At 36.1% G+C, this 16324-nt stretch overlaps 2 protein-coding genes across 2 annotated transcripts in view; one reads left to right on the top strand and one right to left on the bottom strand.

The window, feature by feature from the left end:
* LOC143249013 (uncharacterized) overlaps nt 1-16324 on the top strand; it is an 84033-nt gene that overhangs the window by 44683 nt on the left and 23026 nt on the right. The gene's annotated exons all lie outside the window — the stretch shown is intronic.
* Nucleotides 4455-16324, bottom strand: part of LOC143249008 (anoctamin-9-like) — a 218988-nt gene continuing 207118 nt past the window's right edge. The window contains exons 13-14 of the mRNA XM_076498194.1: nt 4901-5051; nt 4455-4734 (exon numbers count right to left, since the gene is read on the bottom strand). The gene's annotated coding sequence lies outside the window, so the exon portion shown is untranslated. The remainder of the gene's footprint in view (nt 4735-4900; nt 5052-16324) is intronic.

Here is a 16324-nt window from a genome sequence, read left to right on the forward strand (position 1 = left end):
CGACACTCTCTCGCACTACCAGCGTTGGGGGGCTCCGTACCCAAACGGTGTCGGACATTGTCGATTTTAGTCTCTGTGCATTACGTTGGCGGGCTCCCCGTACCCAGGCGATCTCTCGACGCCGACATAACGAGCACGAATGTCGGCAGGCGGACCGACACTCTCTCGCACTACCAGCGTTGGGGCTCCGTACCCAAACGGTGTCGGACATTGTCGATTTTAGTCTCTGTGCATTACGTTGGCGGGCTCCCCGTACCCAGGCGATCTCTCGACGCCGACATAACGAGCACGAATGTCGGCAGGCAGACCGACACTCTCTCGCACTACCAGCGTTGGGGGGCTCTGTACCCAAACGGTGTCGGACTTTGTCGATTTTAGTCTCTGTGCAAAACGTTGGCGGCGATCTCTTGACACGGAGATAACGAGCACGATTGTCGGTAAGCAGACCGACACCCTCTCGCACTAGCAACGTTGGGGGCTCCTTACCCACGCGGTGTCGTATCATTACTAAGAGCAACTTATTATACTGTGATGGATCACCTGGTGTCGTATCATCATTGCTAAGAACAACTTAATAGACTCTGATGGATCACCTGGTGTTGTATAATCAATGCTAAAATGTTTACCACATTTATATTTATATGTCTGGAACATTTTCTAATGTTGGGTGACACACAATTAAAGGGCAATGATAATGCAGTAGAGTTTACAAGAATAAGCAATATTTTGGTCAACTAGTCAGTTTAGTTAAAATAACAATTTTAGGTAGGACTAATTTAGACTGAGTATTTATGTTATAATTATATTAGTTAACAATGTGGTCACAAGGATGAAACTAGAATTGAATGCTGTAAGTCAGTCAACTTAGCCTGAAATTTTGGACATGTTCACACTGAACAATTTGTCTTCGTTCCACTTGTTTAGTACGTCGGTGTAATCAACTCTGGTTTCCACGATTCTATGGTTAGTACAGTACACTTTGAACTTTTCCAGTAAAATTATGTTCTGTTGATGTTTTGTTCGAAATTCTTGACCCAACTTTTGTTCTACGAAACATGCTCACCCTTTATGATACGTGACTGGGCGGTTCATTGTTACAAGCAATCCCACAGTTCCTCTGTGAAACAGTGGTTGGTGAGTGGTGATCACTTGGTACCTATCCTCTTTTCTTTCACTGCTAAATTATCGACGGCTATAGCAGATAGCCCTCGTGCAGTATAGAGCCAAATTCAAACAAACCGATACTCTCTTCAGACAAATATGATAAGATAATGAATTTTTCAAAGTTTTGCTCACTAAAATGGAGAAACTTTGGAATGATGTATCGAAGTTTGCATTCTGAAAGGAAGCACATTTCAAGATTTTCCTTTTTAACTTTAATTTTCAGAGTCACAGCATACAGACAACAGTTCGTTTACATATGGTCATATCAATATATTAGCAATCATTGTATCGAACGAAAATGATGTTTGACGATTAATTGTATAATTGTATTGAAGATGAAGAAATACTTTGATACAATAGAAGGGGACAGAGGTAAAGTTTTCAATATTTTACATATTCCATCTTCAGTATACAGAGCAAAATAGAAAGACGTAATTTCTAACTAACTAAATAAAATATATTGCTGAAATTACGATAATGTGAAACTAAAATACACGGAAAGTAAATTACTGACAATAAAACATGCTGTAAATATTTTAAAATGTGCTATTTGAATGAAGACTACATGATATTCGGTGTAGATTAAAGTTGTTTAATGTGGATGGTTTCTTTAAGTGCTAATTCCAGATCAGTGTTATCCATACAAACGATACTTATATTTTAATGTTCGTGTCCTGTTTCTTCACAGTTTTGCTTTATAAATGAAACCCATGACACGGGTCGTACGTCTAGGCGCAGCCGTTGCGAAAAGTGCACGAAAGGTTGGCGGCGGGACCTTCGATTCGTCGTCCCTAGAGGATACGGTCGGCATTTCGAACACCTGCTCCCGCCGAGTACACGCATTGGCCTCGGTACAAGTCGAACAGAGTCTCAGAGCATGTGCCAGCGATTGGGAAATTTAAACACCCGCGCCCGCCGCCTACCGACGGGGGAACCGATTTTCTCGATCTGTTTCGCGCGTGCGTGGTCCAACAGCAGCTTGCTCCAACGGGTCGGACGTCTAGACGCAGCCGTTGCGAAAAGTGCCCGAAAGGTTGGCGGCGGGACCTTCGATTCTTCGTCCCTAGAGGATACGGTCGGCATTTCGAACACCTGCTCCCGCCGAGTACACGCATTGGCCTCGGTACAAGTCGAACAGAGTCTCAGAGCATGTGCCAGCGATTGGGAAATTTAAACACCCGCGCCCGCCGCCTACCGACGGGGGAACCGATTTTCTCGGTCTGTTTCGCGCGTGCGTGGTCGAACAGCAGCTTGCTCCAACGGGTCGGACGTCTAGACGCAGCCGTTGCAAAAAGTGCCCGAAAGGTTGGCGGCGGGTCCTTCGATTCGTCGTCCCTAGAGGATGTGGACGGCATTTCGATCACCTGCTCCCGCCGAGTACACGCATTGGCCTCGGTACAAGTCGAACAGAGTCTCAGAGCATGTGCCAGCGATTGGGAAATTTAAACATCCGCGCCCGCCGCCTACCGACGGGGGAACCGATTTTCTCGGTCTGTTTCGCGCGTGCGTGGTCCAACAGCAGCTTGCTCCAACGGGTCGGACGTCTAGACGCAGCCGTTGCGAAAAGTGCCCGAAAGGTTGGCGGCGGGTCCTTCGATTCGTCGTCCCTAGAGGATACGGTCGGCATTTCGAACACCTGCTCCCGCCGAGTACACGCATTGGCCTCGGTACAAGTCGAACAGAGTCTCAGAGCATGTGCCAGCGATTGGGAAATTTAAACACCCGCGCCCGCCGCCTACCGACGGGGGAACCGATTTTCTCGGTCTGTTTCGCGCGTGCGTGGTCCAACAGCAGCTTGCTCCAACGGGTCGGACGTCTAGACGCAGCCGTTGCGAAAAGTGCCCGAAAGGTTGGCGGCGGGTCCTTCGATTCGTCGTCCCTAGAGGATACGGTCGGCATTTCGAACACCTGCTCCCGCCGAGTACACGCATTGGCCTCGGTACAAGTCGAACAGAGTCTCAGAGCATGTGCCAGGGATTGGGAAATTTAAACACCCGCGCCCGCCGCCTACCGACGGGGGAACCGATTTTCTCGGTCTGTTTCGCGCGTGCGTGGTCTAACAGCCGCTTGCTCCAACGGGTCGGACGTCTAGACGCAGCCGTTGCGAAAAGTGCCCGAAAGGTTGGCGGCGGGACCTTCGATTCGTCGTCCCTAGAGGATACGGTCGGCATTTCGAACACCTGCTCCCGCCGAGTACACGCATTGGCCTCGGTACAAGTCGAACAGAGTCTCAGAGCATGTGCCAGCGATTGGGAAATTTAAACACCCGCGCCCGCCGCCTACCGACGGGGGAACCGATTTTCTCGGTCTGTTTCGCGCGTGCGTGGTCTAACAGCCGCTTGCTCCAACGGGTCGGACGTCTAGACGCAGCCGTTGCGAAAAGTGCCCGAAAGGTTGGCGGCGGGACCTTCGATTCGTCGTCCCTAGAGGATACGGTCGGCATTTCGAACACCTGCTCCCGCCGAGTACACGCATTGGCCTCGGTACAAGTCGAACAGAGTCTCAGAGCATGTGCCAGCGAGCGGGAAATTTAAACACCCGCACCCGCCGCCTACCGACGGGGGAACCCATTTTCTCGGCCTCTATCGCGCGTGCGTGGTCGAACAGCAGCTTGCTCCAACGGGTCGGACGTCTAGACGCAGCCGTTGCAAAAAGTGCCCGAAAGGTTGGCGGCGGGTCCTTCGATTCGTCGTCCCTAGAGGATGTGGACGGCATTTCGATCACCTGCTCCCGCCGAGTACACGCATTGGCCTCGGTACAAGTCGAACAGAGTCTCAGAGCATGTACCAGCGATTGGGAAATTTAAACACCCGCGCCCGCCGCCTACCGACGGGGGAATCCATTTTCTCGGGCTGTTTCGCGCGTGCGTGGTCAAACAGCAGCTTTCTCCAACGGGACGTACGTCTAGGCTCAGCCGTTGCGAAAAGTGCCCAAAAGGTTGGCGGCGGTTCCTTCGATTCGTCGTCCCTAGAGGATATCGCCGGTATTTCGATCACCTGCTCCCGCCGAGTGCCCGCAGTTTCTTTGTGCCCTTCGGACAGATACCCGGTGGAACACGCTACGACGAGTTCGACGGTACTTAGGTAGCCACGCGGAACTCTCCCAATTCCAGGGCCTGAAGAGAACTAAGCAAGTCAATATAAATAGTGCAGTTTGAGTACTGCCTTAAATACACAGATAAGATTTACTGGAAAAACAGGTAGAAGTTTGGTTAAAAACAATGAACACAATATTCTCACAACTTTAAGTATTTATAATTGAGAACTTCCAACACTGGTACATGCTTGACCCGAGCCCAAGTGGACTAGCCGACCGACCCAAGGAATTCAAGGCCAAAGTGGTGTGTAACGGTTTGACCCCTCAACTACAAGGATCCTCTTCTTCCTTTCACGGGTCGCCACATGTGGCAAACACGTGGGTGGATGTTTAGATTCCAGAGGAGGTAAACTGAAAGAACAAAACCATCCCTGGGAGGTCCCATCACCACATGCAGGAATCCACAATGAGGGCCATCTTAGTGGAAAAAGTATACTTCATTTCATGTTTTTCTATAGCTAATTGTTGCATAACCTGTTAGAAAGTTAAATACTGATGATAGAGTAAGTTCCGTATCAGGTTTTCTTTAATCGTTTTTTTCAACATGCATTACTCTTACAAGTAAACCTTCAACTTCTTTACAGACATCCTAAAATATAGTAGTATCTTGTACCATCAAAACAGTTTACATAAAACTTACCATCATGTCCAACTTCTCTCAGGATTTTTACAGTCTCTTGAGACGTGTCCATTTTCACCATACTTGAAGCAACCAGATTTACTTCTCCCGTCCCCACCTACATTAGGACAATCTTGTGACATGTGCCCATCTTCAACACACTTACAACATCCTGTTAAGATGGTTAAAGGAATACTATGTAACTATATGCATGTATTGTCACCCTAACTGAAAATAAATTAAAACTTAACAAAGAATTTAAGAAGAATATAATGTTACATATTTTTCATGTTGATTTAAAAAATGTATAATAATCTATATTAGTGTTGCAAGTTGAAAGGATTAGTTAGATTTGATATATTCTCAAACTAAGGAGTCATGTTAAAGCAGAAATTTAAATTCTAACAAAGTAACAGGATGCATGTTCAAAACAACTTACAAAAACTTCTCCCAGAGAATTTAAATGTGAAAGATGAGCCACTGTGAACCTCATAATAAAGATTGTATTGTTCTATAATTCTGTATAAAAACTTCAAAGTTATGTATAGCCATCCCCAATTCTTAATTAATATACTAGAGGAAATGAAGCTACTTCAATATCACTCACTACTAACCAAAGTGACATGTAACCGTCGCTCTTTTAGCACACTCATGTTTCTATGGCAACAGGTTACAACTTATAAAATCTTATATTAATAGTTTTAACATTCTAAAGTCTGGGCAGCATCCAGCATAATCAGGTAAGGATACCGATTCTAACCTAAGTATCTGCAAGAGCTAAATCATTAGAATCAATAAGTTAATAGAATTCCCAATTTTCAAATATGAACAACTTTAGACAATAAGAAGCCTTGATATTATCAAATTTTCTGATTAACACCATTTTTAAAATCACATTTAACATGAAGTGAACTAGTAGCGAGGAATCTGAACAAAGGGAGAAGAATTTACACTTGGAAGACCTCAGTATATATCAAGATCCTTATCAGATACCTGCCAAAAAGGTCTTTTACTGGAGACAGTAACATGAGACTACTTTTAAAAGTCTGCAAGAGCAAGAACTTGGTAGACACCCTCCTGACACTGGTCTTTTCCATGAAAGTCCATGGAATGGTAGATGCTGCACTAGGCAACTTAGATAAATATAATACCAAGGATACCCCAAGCAACCTTGCAGAAGACCCTAACATGACAGTGAGGACTGGTAATGCCAGGGCAAAAGGATTGACCACTTTTTTTTTTATTATTATTATTACCCTAAACCATATGCAAATTTTGGAAAATTCATATACCGTAGGAGGCAAGCATCAGCTGTCTGGCAGGATCAATGAAAGAGAAATGGGTGCTGAAAAAGAAAATATACTTACCCTACCCAAAGGCAGTGTGAAGATTGAAAAAAATAGATTAGAGTTAAAACTCAGCAGGAAATAAAGCAGGTTTTATGAAAGACATGTGAGAATCATCCACATGTACTAACATACAGATAATATCCAAACTGAAGGGAGTTGGCTTATCCACACTGTAATAGTAGCAGGCAACAGATCTAGACAATTAGGGGTCCAACGGTAGAATAAAAAAATAGCAGGAGCCCTTAAAATACGTACGTGCCAAATAACACCAAGACAAGATGCAGAAGATGAGTCTAAATGAGTATATAGGAAAGAAACAGGAGGGAGGAAATGGGATGAAAAGTACAATCACCATCCCAAGTAACAGAAGTCTTAGAAAAGAAGCCAGGTCTGGGTAAAGTAAGTATAAGTACAATGTAAGACTGTGAAAACACTAATGATATTAAAATCAGAACAATGGAGACCATAGGTAAGGAGATGGAAATATGTCTAGAAGCCAATAATTCAAACAGAGCATGTGTCAGAGAATATAAAATCATTGTCAGGTCCCAACGAGGCATGAAAAGGGTAAGAATAAAGTGGGGAAGGCAAAATGTAGAAAACCAAGCTATCCAATAACCAGCTAGAGTGAAGATTGATAGTCCATAGCTAAACAACCCATGGAAAGGACTGACGGTGAGTCACCATAGAACAGGAAGGAAGTGGTAGACAAAACAGTGGTGAAAAGTTTGCCACTTCTGTTGACAGAAAGAAGAAGAAAAAACGAAGGACAAGATATAGAAAGTGGTACACATTTGGAAAGTATAGATGGTTATGGACCAGGCAAATCCCATATATGAAGATGAAAGGATAACACCCCTAGATGAACACAATGTGATTTTATTTTCCAACTTTCCAAATCTGAAATTTAAATTTGTGTTGAATAGGGATCTGAGCTAAATTCATTTTCTGTCAATAATGGGAAGAATATGTTTTTATATCAAGAAAGATGTGGATCAGTATTCTATCTGAGACACTTACTGATATTGTTGTGTTCATTAAAACACACAAATTATTTATTTACTTTTAGATGTTTCTATGATAACAATCTTAGATTTAATTTTTTTTAATTGGGTGAAACATATACTGTCATTTCTTGTAATTTTATGTAATATTTCTAAAGTATTTTCTTTCTGTATGTAAACTGACAGTGTTCATTGTTTATGAAACTATGTAATCAGGTTTTCAAGTGTCTTTATAGTTGACTGTGTGGGAGATTGCAGTGTAATAGAGATATAAAATAGTGGTATATATAACTAACAAAAACACTTTTGTGTTGTTATAGATTGAATGAAACACTTTGTGAAGGACATTCAGGGTATGGACTTAGCAAGAGGAAAGACGAAAGCTCACTTTCAGGTTTGTGTTTTTTAGAGACCTTTAAGACAACATCCTTAATATTATAGGATTTGACTGTGGTAGTAATGGGTATTTTGTCTTACCATGTTCTATATATATCCTTTTATTATTTGTTTAGTAAATATGTAATGTATAATAATTACCTAAGTTAGATACAGATAATTGCAAAAGTTTTTTGTAAGGAAGATATTTCGTGGGTGTGTACATAAATCAAGCTTTTCATTACACCCTTTTTTAAAATTTAGTATAGTAATTTAAACCTCTTGTGACATCTGAATTGCTCACCAGTGTGGCTGAATCTGCTATAATATCCAGGTTTATGGAGAGTAAATTCTGTATCTTCTTCCTCCTTACAAAATTCCACACAACACATGATATCTGGTTCTTAGTTTTATAAAGGTGTCTTCTCCATGGATATCTTGCATTCTGTGGACAGATATTGTCAAATAAGGCTTGTTTAAGCTTGTAAGTCACTATAAGGTGTTTAAGTTAATATGAATAATTCTACTATTTTATGGACAAGGGACAGTTCAGCCAACCTTCTAAACTCTGTATCTTCACAGCTGCTTACTATTAATAGACAAGTTCTTTTGGCAGTGAATTTTATTTTTGATGTTATTAAATCAAGATTTTGGCTGTACCCTGTATACTGGAAATTGTAACATCCTTTTCTAGCCTACCTAATTTCCACCCAAATTTAATTTGATTTTAGTGATTTGGAAAAACTTCAGTGTTACAACCAAATTTTAAAACAAAATTTTTTTGCACGAGAAATAAATACTGCTGCTTTGGTGAAGGGATAATTCAGTTGAATTATTTTTTGTTTATTTCTTGCTGAAATGCAAGAAAAATAAAGAAAAATTTTCTCCAAGTTAAAGAAATGTATAACTATGTAATATTTCTTGCACCTTAATGCAAAGGAGCACCAGATAAGATTGAAAATACAATAGTAGACAACAATATATTGATTATTAAATAATGTTAGAAGTTTGTATATGGATATAGATTGTTATTAGATATTTCTGCAGTATTTCATTTTACCATTCCTACTCTAAACTCATCTTCATGCTGTGGAAATTTTCTTGTGACAGAATTTGCTCAGTTTCTTCAAAAATCCCAAATATACTGACAGTAAGGCAGAGAATCGTTGTAAGGTACTGATGTATTTATAGCTCAGCTTCTTTTGTGTCATCTCCATCACTTAGTGCTTTGATTTTGTGGGATATTAGGAGAAGCTTTTGTAAAAGTATAAGCATAGATAACCCCTTTTTTTTTTTAAATGTTAGTTATGGCTAAACAGCAATAAATAGCTGTAGAAGTAAATCAATGAAGTTGATATACACTATAATTATAGCATGGCGATGCGTGTTAAAGGCGTCGCGACTGTAAATCTGAGGGTTGTGGGTTCGCAACCCTGTCATTTCAAACATGCTCGCCCTTTCAGCCATGGTCAATCCCACTATTCGTTGGTAAAACAGTAGCCCAACAGTCCTAAATTAAGAATGGCTAGCACAGATAGCCCTCAGTAGCTTTGTGTGAAATTCAAAACATCTACAAACCAACTCATCAACCCTATTTTATCCACCACCCCTCAAAAAGAAATAGAAAAGTTCAAGAAAAAAATCAGGAGATTAGTTGAGTACTTTATTTCTTTTTTTAATGTTTGTTATTTAGGCATAAGTGTAAAAGTAATTGACATGTAAATATAGGTGTATTTGTTAGGTTAGTTAAGATTAGAGTAAGTAAAATTATAATATAAAAAATGGTTCTAAAGGCACAAGAACAGGTTGTAATAGCTCATGGGTAACATAATTTGTAATTTAAAGCAAGCTGCATGTAATTTCAGAGATATATCATTGTGACACTGGGGAATGAGTGCGAAAAAAGATTAAACAAAATAAATTTAAAAGTTTAAAAAGTGTACATTGTTACAAAGAAGAAAAATATGTGACAAAATGCCAAATTTTTTACATTTTTAAATGGGTAAAATTTGATAGTGAGGTAAAAGTATGGTTTCCCCTTTAGGATCTTTTTAGCTTAATGCTTCTGATACGTTCATTATTTCCCTTTTTTTGAATTTAAAATATTATATTCTTTCCTCTTTGTTTTATGACATTAAAATTTGTTTTCACTTTAGTTTCAATCCATTTCATAACTTTGCTAAATATGTTAAACTGTTGCCAGCTAACTTGATTATTAACCCTCCATTACTAACAAGTAATATTCATTTCCAATATTTTATTACATATACATACCAACTTCTCCAATTCCATGAACTGGTAATGCTATACACTGTTGGTTCTTCCTTGTTGTTGAAGTTCTAGATGATATAGAAATGTTGTCCAGGTTTGTGTCATGGTCTGAAAACCCTGAACAAAGCGAGGTCAAAAGTATAAAATAGTTGTTATTCTCTTTGGCATATAGAGAGTTACTTAAATTATTGACAAAACATGGTTATATTTTCTGGGGAAAGATAATTAGTAAAATACGTTATGACTAATACAGTTTCAGTCTAAATGCTTTCAGTTATCAATCCTGAGAGTGAAACCTGTAAAACTAAGCACAGTTTAGCATAAACATCAACTGTTACAGTCTGCACATCATCCCTTATTTCTGTTTCATTTTAATAAAGATTTTGTTAATTGTACACACTTGCCTTATTTTATATACACTAAAAACTTGTTAAATACATACTTCCTGGACAAATTTGCTGTTATCAGTAGATCCAATTCACTGATCAGATCAAAGTATCACACACATTACACTACATTATTTTTTCTTTGTTTGTTTTACATATCCAATCCATATCATGTATTCAACCTAGAATTTGAATTAGGATATAATCAAAGCCAAATCACAATGACCATATAGACAATATAAGAATGAGATGATTTAAATTGTTACCAGTCTTATATCAAGAGAATATTGTACACGCACTAGTTTAGAATTAAACAAGTAATGCTGTCTTCAGTAGCATACATATAACAAGATATAGTTGAATTATTATTATACTAGCATATACCTAGGATAAAGACACCAACCAAATGAATAGTATTAAAAATAATTATAAGTAAACAGCAAAGCAGATCAGAGTAACAATAATATACCTGTTAAAAAATAAATATGGACCTCATACTACAACAAAAAATTTTATAGGAGACAGTGCAGCTGTGAAAATTATTCATTGTTTGAAATAACTTCTCTCACATTCTTTTACACTGGGCATAAATGTTCAGTAACATATATGTATTTTAAATATACTCATTACAAGTCAAGAACATGTATATACATTTCAACCTTAAATATATACAACACAGTAGGACTGCTCATAATAAACCAAATATATTTTCATGCATTTTTCATTCAACTAAAACAAGAGACTATCTACTATTTCATTAATTAGCTCATTTTTTTAATGACAACAAAGTGTAGTTCTTACATTAAACTCTTCTTCGTCACCTGCAAGTTTTTCTGTGGATTACTTGAAACTAAAGAACTGGGAGAATCTAAAGTATTTATTGTACAAGAAATATTATTCATACAAATGATTAGAATTTTGCTCAATAAAAGTTATCACAAACTTCTAACTTTTTTCCTCAATGAAAATGTAAATTCATAATTAATAAATGATTATCCATCTCTTGCGTAACAAGCTAGGAATCACCTTGTATACACTTAGTTCAAATTACAGCATAAAATTATGTAATACACACAATCTTCATACATATATACAAATAAATTAATCTATTTCTTCATTTTTATTTTCTCGTGTTACCTAATAAGTATTTTTTTTACCTTTATAACAAACAAAATATGTACACAAAAATAACAAAAATCTAGTACTTAATTGTGAATGCTGTAATTTCTTTTGTTGTCAAAGACTTAAAGTGTTGAGAAATGCTAACCCAAATTTTCACTGGGCTGTTTATTTTTTTCCCAAATTATTTATTAATTTTAAATTTATACTTTAGAGCACAAACAATAATAAACACAAAGCATATAATGTCCTATAATTATTACAATTTAACTGGTTTTCTAACCAAACATTGTGCATTAAAACAATTTCCTTAGCTGGTTAAACTAAACTTAGTGATAACAGATTTAGTGTGTTTTGTTCGTCTCAACTGTATTGATTGTATTTCACGCATAAACCTATGACAAAGTACAATAAATGTATTACTCTTAAAATTGTTCAAAACGTTATCTTCTTCAAACTTTCAACACAAAAATAAATCTTTTTCAACTTTCTTAACCTAAACATAATCTAAGATCAAAACGTTGTTCTCCACTTGTATAGTTTTAATAACCAAACCAACTGTCTTGAGATACATTTTTACAAACGATTTAAATAGCCCACAATTGCCTCAAAAAATAACTATAACGGTGATTCTGCATTGAACAGTGATATAGAGAAAAGAGGCTTAGACTGGATCGTTTAGGGTTAGAATATAAAATTTTGCTTTACTTACGTACGTATCACATCGAGATATTTGGATCACGTTAACGTCAAAGAGTTTTTGTGATATAACTTTAAACTGGCTGACAACACTTTGTGATATAATAAAAGTTACAAATGGTAATAAACTTTTTGTTATAAACGTTTGTTTCATCGGATTTCAAACCTTTTTCAAAAATCTTTTTCACATCTTGCGGTCTTTTGATGACGTAACTCGCATAACTCACACGTGAGCATGCGTAAATATCAATAATTCTGGAAAACCGTCCATAAGCCTAGTTTTTGATAAAACCTCAAATTTATTCCAGAAATGTACAGTAAAAAACAAGTTCGCTATATTAATTTTGAGAAATACCATTTTAATATCTTACACTTTAGAATCCTAATATAACGTAACGCACATAAATTTTGCAGAGAAGTGAGCATGCGTACATTCAAATATATCAATAATTCTGGAAAACCGTAAATAAACCGTGAAAGAAACAAAACACTACGGATGAAACTGAAACCTAAAATGATCTTCTAAAGGGTTTTGTTTCAAATTTCTTCATTAATGGTTTTTCTTTTAAGTTTCAGTTTCGGTTTGAAATAACCAAAAACTACGGTTCAAACTGAAACTGAAACCTAAAAAAGAAACTTTTAAAGGGTTTTACTTTCCAATTTCTTCATTACTGGTTATTCTTTCAAACCGTAACTGAAACCTAAAAGAGAAACCAACAATAAAAAATAGGTCCCTTTAAAAGGTCATTTTTTTATGTTAGTGTTTCGGTTTCAACCGTACTTTTTCAGTTTCTAGAGTTTTCTGCTAGATTTCAGTTTCGGTTTCAACGAAACAACCGGTTAGAATATAAAAATTTTTCTTTACTTACGTACGTATCACTTTGAGACTATTGGATCACGTTAACGTCAAATAATTTTTGTGATATAACTTTAAACAGGCTGACACTACTTTGTAATATCCTAAAAGTTACAAATGGTAATAAACTTTTTGTTATAAACGTTTGTTTCATCGGATTTCGACCCTCTTTCAAATTACTTTTTCATTTCTTCCGGTCTTTTGATGACGTAACTCACATAACTCACACGTGAGCATGCGTAGATATCAATAATTCTGGAAAACCGAGTTTCTGATAAAACCTCAACTCGTTTATACTGAGATGTACAGTAAAAAACAAGTTCTCTACATTAATTTAGAGAAATATCATTTTAATATCTTACACTTTAGAATCCTAATATACTTATATATTGTTTATATATGTGCATGCGCACACTCAAATCTATCAATAATTCTAGAAACCGTCAATAATCCGTGAAAGAAACACAAAAACTACGATTCAAACCGTAACTGAAACCTAAAAAAAATAAACTTTCAAAAGAATATCTTTTTAATATCTTACACTTTAGAATCCTAATATATTTATATACTGTTTTGATGATGTAACGCACAGAAATAGTGAGCATGCGCACACTCAAATCTATCAATAATTCTAGAAAACCGTCAATTAACGTGAAAGAAACACAAAAAGTACGGTTCAAACCGTAACTGAAACCTAAAAAAAAAAATAAACTTTTAAAGGGATATCATTTTAATATCTTACACTTTAGAATCCTAATATATTTATATACTGTTTTGATGACGTACTCATATAGGGTGAGGGTTTAGGGTTAAAATATAAAAATTTTGCTTCACTTACGTACATATCACTTTGAAACTTTTCGATCACGTTAACGTCAAAGAAATTTTGTGATATAACTTTAAACTGGCTGACAACACTTTGTGATATTCTAAAAGTTACAAATGACAATAAACTTTTTGTTATAAACGTTTGTTTCTTCAGATTTACTGGTGGTAGTTGGAATTGGCTGAACATTCAATAAAATTTAATAGATCAGAAGTTAATGTTTTATAATAATAAAAGCGTTAATACCCATAGCAGCCGTTCTGAAATACAACCTAATATATAACTGTTAGTCAAACCATAAGAGAAAAGGGAATATGTTAACTGTTCAACATTGATTTATTTACCAGTTAGTCAAGGAACCTGGTAGAAATAATGCTATTTGAGATTTGTTGTATTTAGTTTCCTTTCTGCATAATTTACTATACATCAGAATTACTGAAAAAAACTCGTAAGCAAAATTTATACTTTTTGAAAATAAATTTCTTTATTATGAAGTGAGTCATTAGATAATCTGGAAGAGAAAACTGAATGTTTTCAATTAGTTGTATAAAATATGAAATTCTTTTAAGTATCATGCTTATATGTTTTCCTTGCATTTTAAAATGATAACATTTTATGATGAGTTTATAATAATTAAAATGTGTGTAGTTAGCTTTTTCTGAGAGGTGCTAAAGGTATAAAAAAGATTACAAACAAAGCAAACTTTTTAATTGACTTTTGTAATAATTTCTGTAAGTCTTCCAACTATTCTAAAAGGTAGTTCATTATGTTTACTTGTAATAAAGTTTTACACAAAGTACCATCATATACAAGTGGTGATACAAATTTCAGTTTTGAGTACAAATTAAGTTTCATAAATTATGTTTACTCTTGCTGTAGGTGATTCAAAGTGCTCGTGCCACAACTGCCTACCATGTACACAAAAATTAATTGAACGCTTTTATGAAGAGTCTATGTCAATAAGTTTAGTTTTTAGTTCACTTTTATTTTTTGGCCAATCAGTTTTAACTTCTAAATTTTGAAAAGTAACAAAACAAAGGTTGTAAGATGTAACTTTTCTATATCATGTTAGGATTTCCTAACATGAACAGTAAGGTACTAAAATTTATATTTAAGATAGAAACACGAGCTAAACGTAATCACAAATCTGAAATTTGGGTAGCTTACTTTTTTCATTCACTTATATATCCTTAAATTATATAATCCAGCATGGTCAGATGGACAGGGCACTTGAATCACAGGGTTGCAGATTTAAATTCCTGTCACACCAAACATGCTTGCCTTTCAACTGTGGGGGGCATTATAGTATAACAGTCTATCCATTAGTAAAAGAGTAGCTCAAGAGTTAATAGTGGGCAGTGATGACTAGCTGCCTTCCCTCTAGTCTAAATTAGGGACATCTTGCACAGATAGCCCTCAAATATTTAGTGGAAATAATGTTAAGAAATCTGTTAATTAAAAGTTAGTGTGTATTTTTAGGGCTGATATTTAAATATCTGCATCTTAAAATACCCTTTGGGCATGATTCATACTTGTTATCATTATATTTAGTTTTGACCTCACACTGACCAGCTGTTGATTTATTTTCTAGTGTATATATAAAATCCCAAGATGGAACGTTCACCTGATCTTTTCCGTCATATTAAGCTTTACAATTTAAATTTAGAGACTTGTATTTTTTAATGTAGTTTGACATAAGACTGTAAGTACTAGAAGTACACAGATGATGTGAACAGTTAATGAATCTGATTTTGTATAGCAAACTGACTAGAAGAATGTAATATTCATAAGTTAATACACAGAAAACAGGAAGCTACAATTACTAGAATGTACTGATTGATCAGTTGGCTAACTTTGCTTATTAACACTTGATAATATTTGGTAAGTTTCAACTGAATTAAGTTTTAGTCCTAAAATTTAATAGTGCTGAATATTATTCATAAATATAAAAATAAATAGTGATAAATAATATTAACACCCTATGTGTATTGGGTCAGTCCAATAGGGAAACACCTGCTCATGTGGAGCTGTAAGTACTAATTTTTACTATAATTCTAAATTTATGACACATTCATTTATGAAATTTGTTAAGCTTTCAGTAGCCATAGCTGTATTGTACACAAGTAATCAATATTTCTATTAAAATATTTCCCATAAAAATCTATCTGTGAATTTCCAAAGCCTTAAATGAATTGGTCTGAGTGAAAGTTTCCATGCTTAAAAGTAAAATAATACTTATTTTCAAAGCTATATAAAACTATATTTTATCTACTATTTTTTCAACCCTAATACTAACAGTAATGAAATTACCAATGTGCAGTGAAATGAGAAACTGATAAATATGAAATAGAATGAACAAATATGTTTTTCCCTCTCTGAATGCTAGGTTTTCTATTTTCTTCAAAGTTTCAGCTTGGCATTTTCCCATACTCTTCTTTTAATTTTATGGTTTTACTGTAGAACCACTGTCTAAAGACATTAGGAGAACAGTATAATTATGGTGTTAGAAAAACATGAAAGTTCCAGATGTCTTAATAGAAATGAATAAAATCCCTGTAAC

This window comes from Tachypleus tridentatus, chromosome 4, assembly GCF_004210375.1.
Source record: "Tachypleus tridentatus isolate NWPU-2018 chromosome 4, ASM421037v1, whole genome shotgun sequence".
NCBI lineage: Eukaryota > Metazoa > Arthropoda > Merostomata > Xiphosura > Limulidae > Tachypleus > Tachypleus tridentatus.